The sequence below is a fragment of the Suricata suricatta genome, chromosome 8, assembly GCF_006229205.1.
Source record: "Suricata suricatta isolate VVHF042 chromosome 8, meerkat_22Aug2017_6uvM2_HiC, whole genome shotgun sequence".
NCBI classification, from domain to species: domain Eukaryota; kingdom Metazoa; phylum Chordata; class Mammalia; order Carnivora; family Herpestidae; genus Suricata; species Suricata suricatta.
In genome coordinates this window covers 123,732,130-123,741,940 of record NC_043707.1, presented here as the reverse complement: position 1 = coordinate 123,741,940, position 9,811 = coordinate 123,732,130, and positions in this window count along the sequence as shown.

Genomic DNA, 9,811 nt, shown 5'->3' with positions numbered 1-9,811 from the left:
CCAGGTTTGGCGGGGAGTGCATCCGTCTCAGAGGTCCCCCCCGCCCCCGCCAGTCCCCCTCTGCGGCCACACAGCCTGCCTCAGCTTCTCTCCAAGGAGGAGGAAGGGGGTCCCGCCTCAGACAAGCCCTTGCAGAAACCTTCCAACAACAAGCACCCAAATGTGCCTCAGTCCTTGCCCAGAGCTGGCGCCCCAGGGACTGGCTCCGAGTCACCCTGTTAGCCAGCTGTGGGACAGGCTGATGGACAGACAGGCAGACAGACACTCCGAGCCGCTTCTGCAACTCAGTTGACCACCTGGGCTGAGAAAAGGCAGCCCCAGCTCCCTACACCTTGGAGTTTCAGGCCCCTCGCAGCTCCTTGTCCTGGAGGAGAACCCGGGCTCCTGAATCACCCAGAGGCACTGCCCAACCCCCACCACAGACAATCGGAATGTCACACCGGAGGGGCCTCTGCCCAAGGCCACTGGGTCAGGCGGCCACTGACCTGGGACTCAGGCGCAGGTGCCACCGCCCCATCTGGACTCTTCTTACTGGCGAGGGTAGGGGGAGAGGAAGGCAGCAGCAGCACCTCAACCCTAACAGACAGAGGCGGGAAAAGTCTCCCCCTGAACTCCAGCCTCCATCAGAGGTCCCAAGTGGGGGGCCTCGAACCCTATCTTTTTTGAAGGGCATTGCCCATACCTCTGGGCAATTCACTCTAGGCCACGGATAGAGGCAAAAGCCATCCAGAAACCCAGAGACCCTTTCTTCTCCCGCGTGACCGAGATTCTAAGCCTTCCACAGTCCCGTTCCCTTCATCCCCCAAGGCCTATCCCGTTTCTGTGCACCCCAGAGTCACGCAAGTTCTCCACAAAAGCCTGTACCCTCCCCTTCTCTGCTCCCCTTGGTCCAGGAGGGCTTGGAAAGCATGGGAGAGGTCCTCAGAAAGATCTCTAGATCCATGGCTCTTGAGAGAAGCTGGCCAGGCTCTGTCCCGGGAGTGTGTCCCGGAGCCTGTGTCTGCCTGAGCTCAGGGGGAGGGTCCAAGCTCTCCAGGTGGACCCGGGAGCCCTGTCACCGAGGCAGAAAGCCTCAGGTCACAGGGACGCCCTCCATATCCTCTCCAGGACCCTTCGAGGCCGGCCTTTGAGGTCTTGTGGTATCCATTTCCCCTATCACTTACCATCCCCACCAACTGAGGATAAAAGTCCCACAAAAGTCCACTCCAGGGACCACGAAGGCCACCAACCCTTCTTCCCCACCTCAGGCTTTCAGGAGTCGGCGGATTTAGATAGGCAGGCCGTGCCCTTGAAGGCAGCCCGGGTGGTCGGCGGAGGGACGCGGTGCGGGGCCCGGCCAAGGCTCCCCACCCGCCAGCCTCAGCCCAGGGCCCTGGGCCATCGTTACTCACCGCGGATGAAGGTTGGCGAGTAGGTCGGGAAGGAATCGAAGATGCTGTTCGAAGCCATGTCCCTCTCTGAGGAAGGCGAGAAACCAGACCTTCGGGGGGTCGGGTTGGGATTGACTTGGCTGGCTGTCGTTTTATTTTTTTTCCTAGTTACTTTTGAAAAATAAAAGGGTAGTGGGGTGGTGTCGCTTTTTTGTTTGTTTTGTTTTGTTTTGTTTTGTGTTGTCTCTCCCCCCCCCCCCCACTATTGCTCCGAAAAAGAAAAAAGGAAAGAACGCGAGAGTGTGTGTGTGTGAGAGAGAGAGAGAAAAAAAAATCCCCAAGGAAAGTAAGTTTCTGTTTGTACCCAAGAATTTGGATTCCCGGTCCCACAGGAATGTCTAGCCACAAATTTTCAACAGAAGCGAATGCAGAGTGTATCATTAGATGGCGGGAAGGGCCCGCGGCAGCCGGGGCGGACGAGCTTGGAGAGCAGGGCTCGCAGAGGCAGGGCCAGGGCCACGGGGAATGAATGAATGAGGCTCACCCCCGGCGGAGCCCAGACTCCAACGGGTGCCGGGCGGCCCAGGGGTGGGGAGGACCGGGAGCCAACCAGCTCCCGCGCAGGGCCCTGAAGGCGGCGGAGGGCCTGGCCTTGTGGTTCTGTGGTTGAGGGACCAGGCCTTCGCAGTGTCAACCCAGCCTCAGCTCACAGGATGCAAGAAGCTAGCTCGCGGCCTTGGCCCATTGGCTGGGCTGCGGTCACCTGGGCTGTGATGTCACGGCCTCTTAGCTGATCTTGTGGCTGCCTCTCTCTCTTTTTGGAAAGAAAGAAAGAAAAAAGAGGGAGAGAAAGAAAGAGAAAGAGAGAGAGAAAAGTGATGGCTTTTATTTGTGGGGCTGGCCTCAGCACGCGGCCCAGGAGTGGAACTGAAAGCAGTGGGAAGGGGTGGCCGTGTGGTGGTTGTGATTCTGCAGGAGGCTCATTTTTAATTAAGGCCCGTGTTGGCCTGGGCGGGCCCGGAGCCCCGAGGGCCCTCACCAGACCCACAGGCGGGTGGCAGGGCTCCCCCCAACACCGCCCAGCCCCTGAGCCGAGGCTGACACCCCGCCCCGGTCCACCACCACCACCATTGCCAGAGAGAAGCGCCCACATGTGTGGCACTTGAGGGGGGTTTCATGGGAGCTGGGACTCATACAAAGCATGAAGTGGCATCACCCATGCTCACAGCCCAGCGCAGCCTGCGGGCAGCAGGGCTGTCCACGCCAAGGAGCCCGCTGCAGAGCTCGGTGCTGAGCCCTGAGCTTGCCATACAAGGCCCTTCGCTCCTTTTGCCCACTTTCACCTCCTTGGGGTTCTCTGTTTTAGCCCCTGGGCTTTCCTGTCTCTGGGGCTGTCCCCTCCTCCCCGCAAGGCCCTTTATCAGGGCACTTTTTGAATCCTTTATGTCCCAGGAGGTTCAAGGCTCAGAGGGATTCTGAAGGAGAAGAAGCAAGGGAAGTGCTTCACTTTGACACTTCTGTGTCCCCCCCCACCCCCCGTGGGGTGGGGAGGGGGAAGGAGGGTGGCTTTTCACCATTTCCCTTGCAATCTCTACTTGCCCATTGCACAGGACAGACACCGAGGTGTAGGATGCTGAAGTCAGTCTGTGGGAGGCCACAGAGTGTCATGAGTGGGATTAGACCATCAGCCTCCAATATTTCAGCCTGGGCCTCTACCCTAGCAGCACCGCACCCTGCAGCGCCCTCTAAGCTCAGTGCGGAGGCTTCAGAAAGCCCTCTGCGGGGGCTCTGGCCCCTGTTCTCTCTCAGGGGGTCTGAGCTTGGCCCCAGCAACCATCTCCGGACTCACGGTGGGGGCTCTGTAGGCCGTCGTGGAGCAGGAAGGGCCTCTGGGGGGAGGAGAGGCTTGTCCAAGGTCCCCCCCCCCCCAGACTTGTTTCCACCACAGCCACCCTGGTCACTAGGGAGCAGGCCTGTGAAGGCTCAGTCCTTTGTTCCTCAATGGCGAGTTGGTGGTGGTGGTGGTGATGGGTTGTCATTTCTCCAGGGAGGAAGCAGGTTTATGGTGAAGGCCGCAGGGCTCTGGAGTCAGATTTGAGTCCTACCCTCAGCCCTGCTGAATCCCAGCTGCAAGACCTGGGACAAGTCATCTGCCCCCTCCGGATCTCAGTTTCCTTCCCTGTCAAATGGGGATAACACATTTCTCCGGGCGACTGGGTGAGGACACCATAAACATTTCCTTGCCAGAGTCACCGTGACATAATCTGGGGTCTGATATGAGTAGGCACAGGGCAAGAGCCATCGTCACATAGAAGGCCGATGACCCTCACTGTAACCAACCAGCCGGCCTGGCCTGGGCAGGCTATCTGACTCAGTAGCACACACACGGAGCCGGCCAAGGGTTAGACTCGGCGCATTTTGGAGTCTGCCACGTTGTGAGATGGATCAGAGACAGACACAGCAGGAAAGACCCTCTTTAGCTGAAGTGGAAACTGAGGTCCCCAGAGGGGCAGAGACTCACCCAAGCTCCCCCTGTGAGTCAGTGGAACCCTGGCCCCCTGCTCCCAGCCCAGGAGCTGTTTCCGATGTACCAACACCACCTCCAGTTTCTGTCATCCCACCCTACATGCTTTGCTGTTTTTTCCACATGTAAGAGTGAGTCCCCCTACAGTACCTGTACCGTGGTCACCCTGAGGGACTTCCCCTTCCCCGGAAAGCTGAGTCCAGTCCCAGGAACAGGAGGGGGCCCAGGGGCACGTCTGCACAGGGGTGGTTTAATGCGTTCCTGCGACCATGCAGCAAGCACACCCTGGGTACCAGGCCTGGCCCCTCCCTCGAGACACTTGGGATCTCCTCACGGTTCTCAGAGGCATGTGCCGGACTGAATGAGCCTCTGGAGATGGAGGGCGAATCAGATAGAACATTCCTGGGGACTGACTTTGCAGTATTCCTGAAGCGGTGAGATTGTGGGCAAGAGGCTTTCTTTTCCTGAGCCTGCTTCCTCGCCTGTGACACGGGGCCAACTGTGGTACCTACTCGCGACTGCAGAGGAAATTAAATGAGAAAATATTGCGAGTGCGCCTGGCACGTAGTAGTTGCTCAGTTTCCGGAACTCCCTTCTTTTAGCTCAGACTGCGCACTCCCTTGGCATGCAGCGGATGGCCGGGTTTCCCCGTGTGCGTTCAAGGGTCTTCCTCCTGTTCCTCTGGCTGAAGCCAGCCCGGAAGGCATCTCCTACAATTTCCAGTAGGGGCTTTTTTTTAAAGAACGTGACTATAGAGATGCTTCCAAAGCCATCAGCCTCCAGTAGCATCTGGATCTTTCTATTTCCCCCAATCCCGCACAGTGTCCCACCCATACCAAAGTCAGTGTGTTCTTAGCAACGCGCCTTCACCAGGTCTTTCCAAGGTATTCAACCTGGTTTCCTAGAAAGAGACGCTCCTGTTTTGCATTGTGTCACTGATAACTTTGCATCACTGCCCGTGAGGGTCCCAACAAGGAAACAGAGGCTGCTTTGAGTGTTGGAAATAGAGGAAAGTTAATTGGGGGGCTATTGGCCACACAGGTGGCGGAAGCGCCGAGAAGCCAAACACTGACGGCGGAGAGCCCCAAGTTCAGCCACAGCAGGAAGCCACGGCCACCCTTTGGAGAGAGGGATATGCAGGGAGAGTGGTGTTGCCAGCACACGCTCCCCCACCTGCAGAAGCAGAACAGGATGGCATCTGCTGGAGCCACAGACAAGACTCTGCTGCAGCCATGGCAATGCCCCCAAGACAGATGACACAGGGGCGCTCTCTTCCTCCCAGCCTTCAACTCCCTCCCCGTGCCTCCCATTGGCGGAGTGGAGCTGGAACCAGCCGACTCCGTGGAATCAGAGCCTTGCATTATGCAGCCACATGGGGGATGATGGTAGAATGGATCTGAGGGCAAAATGGTGCATAGACTGGCATACTATCCAATGACATTTTGTAACCACGAAAACCCATCTGGCAAAAATGGGTCTGAGAACAAACCCAAACTCATGTTTGGCAGGCTGATGGCTCAGTGGGTTGGTGGGAGCAGAAGGTGTGGATTCCAACAAGGGATCTGCTAGCCAAAGGGTTTGGTGGGCATAAAACACCAGCAATGCTAGTCAACCCCATTGAGCTGGTTACATGGAGAACAGTTAAGAAAGATCTACTATGAATGGTGGTGAAATCTGTTTTCTCAGTCCGTGTGAAGAGCTGGTATTTCCACAGTAACCTTGGGCCACTGTGATGGTGGAGTGTGCCACCAATCACGGGCACGGGCTGTTGGGGGGGGGGCAGCTCTCTTCATTTTCTGATGCAGAAAACACTAACTCCAGGGATTAACCCCAAGTGCTGGCCTTTCGAAGTCAGCTTGGATGAAATGGTGGTGGACACTGGTCTTAGAGTTCCAGTTCTGGCGTTCCACCACGGTGCTGGGCTCATGGAAAGTGCTGGAGAGATGCCTGCTGCAGGCCAGCCAGGGGGGGGCTCCACCTTTGGGCCCCTGCACCGAGACATCAAGAAAAATTTCCCCTCCTTCCCGCTTCTCCTCCACCTCTGTTCTAGTGTCGGCCCATACTCAGGGTGAAGGAGGCCATGTGGGTGCCCGGGGAGCGGGACATCCAGGCCAACTGTAAGGATCAGTAGCTGAGGACCTACTGCTCAGGACGCACGTGCTGGGAGCTTTATGCACAGCATCTCCAGCAGCGGGGTCTCCGAGCAGCCAGCCACGCCCAGTCTCTGGGGGGCAGTCAGAGAGGTGAAGAGACCCCCCCCAGGGTTCTCTGTTTTGCAGGTAGGGGCAGGATTCAACCCAGCCTGCCCTCCCCCCGCTCTCTGCGCTCCTTCTCCCCTCCCCACCCCTCCCCACCCCCAGCCTCTCTCTTTCCTGTTGTTTGTTTCATAAAACTGCTCGTGGTGCCCCCTCAGAACCAAACCCCTCCCGTCCCCTCCTCCCCCTTCCTGCATCAGCCCCCTTCGCCAGGGTCCCCTGAGCTGAACTGCTCACTGCTGCGCCGGTCAGGCTGCACGGCCTAAGCTGTGTGTTCAGCTGTCTTTATCCACAGCACCCGCCTCGCCAAGGACCCCCTGCCGCTCTTCTCTCAGCGTTTCCTCCTGCCTGATGCTCCACCCCAGGGCACCTTTGGGTCGGGATACACTGTAGTCAGGAGTCCTCTGTTACAAAGGCAGATGCGGTTGTGGGGGGAGCAGTGGAGCCCCTGAGACGGGTGAGCCAACTCCGGCTACTGAACTCCATCCTGAATGGGGCCTCCACCCCACTCTGTGGTGAGAGCATCCCCCCCTGCCTAAACTACACCGTCTCTGCTGCTCCCTCAGTCCCCTACCGCCTACACACAAAGCCGACCAGGTGGACACAGCAGGGATGGTTCTCCCCATTTTACAGCCAGGAACACTGAGGCTCACAGAAGGAAGGGCCTCACATAGGGTCATGTGTAGAGAAGGGGATTCAACAGTGGGGCTGCTGCTGCCGTGTCCCCCATCCCCAGGGTGTCCCTTGACCTCCCCTCTCTCCCTCAAGTCCCTTTTGGGAGGTTCAGGTGCTGGGGACTTAGAGGCAGAAGAGCCAGGGCTGGATCCCAGCTTTGGCCCATCCCGGTCCTGTGATGTCCACCGGTCCTCTGAGCACCTCACCGCCCTCACCTGTGAAACGGGGAAAATCAACAGCCCCTCTTTCCCCAGGTGTGCAGATAGAAGGGACCCCTGGGAAGGGCTCTTGGCAGGCACTCGGCAGGTGAGTCGTTATCAGTGCAGAGCCCTGGGCAGCCAGAGGGGTGGGGGTGGGGGCCTGGGTGGAGAGGAGGAGGGAGGAGGCGGGAGGGCGCCTGAGGCAGACTCAACCTTTCCCAGGTTCCTGGTGCCTCTGCAGAATTCCTGCCGCCCAGTCCCACCAAGGCCTCCTGGGAGAGGCCCTGGCTCTCCCAGCTTCTGGAAGTTGCCCCCGCAGGCGGCTCCCTGAACGTGGGCCCCAGGCTGCAGGACAGGGTGCAGGAGAGGTCACTCTGGCCGCAGCACATCCTCCCTGAGATGCTGGTCAGCCCAGAGGCCTCTCTCGTTCCTCTGAGACCTGGAAACTCCTGCCCATTAGACACTGCCCTCCCTCAGCATCCCGGGCCCCTCAGAGGAAGAAAGGAAACCCCAAACTGCAGCCCCTTTTGGCTCATAAAACCATCCCTCTCTCTGGGTCTTTTGGTGGAATAATCTATTTTTAGCATCAAAGAGCTCTGCCAGGGGCCTAGACCTGCTGAGGGACCAGCTTTGTGTGACCACAAAGGGGCGGGAGGCGGGCACTCCTCCCCGGGTGGGGCGGGTGGGCGGGTGGCAGGAAGGGTGCTCCCACCCGAGGGCTGGCAGAGGGGGGCCTCGGAGGGCCTCCAGCCAGGCTTTCTCTCTTCCCACTCAGTGAGCTTGTCTGGGCCTGGCCCGTGCCCCCTGCGCCTCCCCCCATTCCCTCTCACACATTCTCACCACAAAACCTAATAATAACAACCATGACAATAATCATAAACTAGTGCTTGCCATGTGCCAGGCATTCTTCCAAGAACCTTATGTAAATTAATTCACTTAATTCTCATAGTAATCTGATCATTTCACAGATAAGGATCCTGAGGCGCACAGAGGTTCATGGACTTGTTCAAGTTTAGCCCAGAAGGGTGGAAACAGTATTTGAACTCCGACAGTCCATTTCACCATTATTTAGTCTCACTTTACAGTTGAGGAAAAGAGGCTCGGAGAAAATGATGAACTTGCTCCAAATAACCTGGATAAGAAATGGTGAGGTCTGGGGGTGCTCAGGGGGCTGAGTCGGTTAAGTGCTCGACTTCGGCTCAGCTCATGATCTCACAGTTTGTGGGTTCGAGCCCCATGGGGCTCTGTGCTGGCAGCTTGAAGCCTGGAGCCTGCTTCGGATTCTGTGCCCCCTCCACCCGTCCCTCCCCTGATCATCCTGTCTCTTTCAAAAATAAACATTAAAACATTTTTAAAAAAAAGAAATGGTAAGGTCAGGATTCACGACTGGGCTCTCTGACCCCAGGCCCTTGCCTCTAGGCTCCTAGAGCGTGGCACTCCGGACCTCGGTAAATCCTCTTACAAATGGGGTGTGGATGGGGGAGTACACCCATTGTACTGAGAAGGAAACTGAGGCCCAGAGGAAAAGGGACTCTGTGGTACAGAGCTGGGAAGTGGTGGAGATGGAATTTCTAAAGCTTTTCCAGCAGATTCCCCCATTCATCCTGACCCCCTCCTCTGCCCTGCTCCCCCTCCCACCCTGCCCCCAGCCCCTGCTGCTTCTCTTGAGGGGCAGGGCCCCTGAGGAAGCCAGGATCGATTGTAAATTTTAAAACCTGATTTGGTCTTAGTGGTATTCCTCACCCCCCCATCTCTCCCTCTCTCTCTCTCTCTCTCAATCATAATGACCCTGTTTGCACGGGTGTGCCGGCCAGCAAATTTGCTGACCCAGGCACAAGGAAGGGGGGGGTGTCATTATGTGGTTGGGAAATGGTGGGGCACTTTGTATGCCACCGATCTAGCATCCCAGGAATTTCAGAAACCCTCAAGGAAATTAGAGAATTAGCTACCATCCCAGGCTGTGGCTTCCTAGTCGCTGTGTGTGTGCATTTTCTTGACGTTAAACTAGGGCACTTGGAGCATCTGTATGTAAGAGGCAGCATCCCAGGAAGAGGGGCTCCCTGAGGTGAGGGGAAAGCCCCTCCAGCCAGTAAGGCTACAGGCCAAGGCTAACACTTGCGGGGACCAGGGTCAGAGAGGGGCAGGGACTTGCCCTGGGCTACCCAGCTAAGGCTAATGTCTACTACATCAAGTGACTCACAGCCTGAGTCACTTTCTGTGATGCCAGGCCCTGCAAGTCACTTGCTGTTCTTTTCCTTCCCCGGGTCATTTCTCCTCATCTATGGAAGGAGGGAGTGGGATTATGGTGTTAGTTTCAGCTCTTCCCCAAAACAGACATTGAATCTCAGGAATAAGTGTAAGCAGTGTGTCTGGGAAGTGATCCCAGGAAGCAGGGAGGAGGGAGGAGGAGACACAGGGAAGAGAAGGCAGCCCATCTGTACTAGGTGCAAGAGCAAGCAGCTGCTCTGGGCACCTAGAACTCTGCCCACCGGGGATCCTCTGAAGAACTGGCTGGGGTACCTTGCAGAACTGCTCCTCCAAGGGCGAGGGAGCTGGGGTATGAATCCACCAGCGCTCATCTCTCAAGGGTTGAGGGTCATTCTGGGAATAATGACTCTCCAGCAATTCCTGCTTCTCCCCCTGGGCAAAGCTCACTCAAGGCAAGAAAATATCCTCAGGCCAAGCTGTCCTGGAGGGGAACTATCTATTCAGACCAGTGGATGATTTCTAAGGCATCTCTTGGCTCTCATAGGCAAGGATTCACCAGTATCCTCTCTCATCTCTACT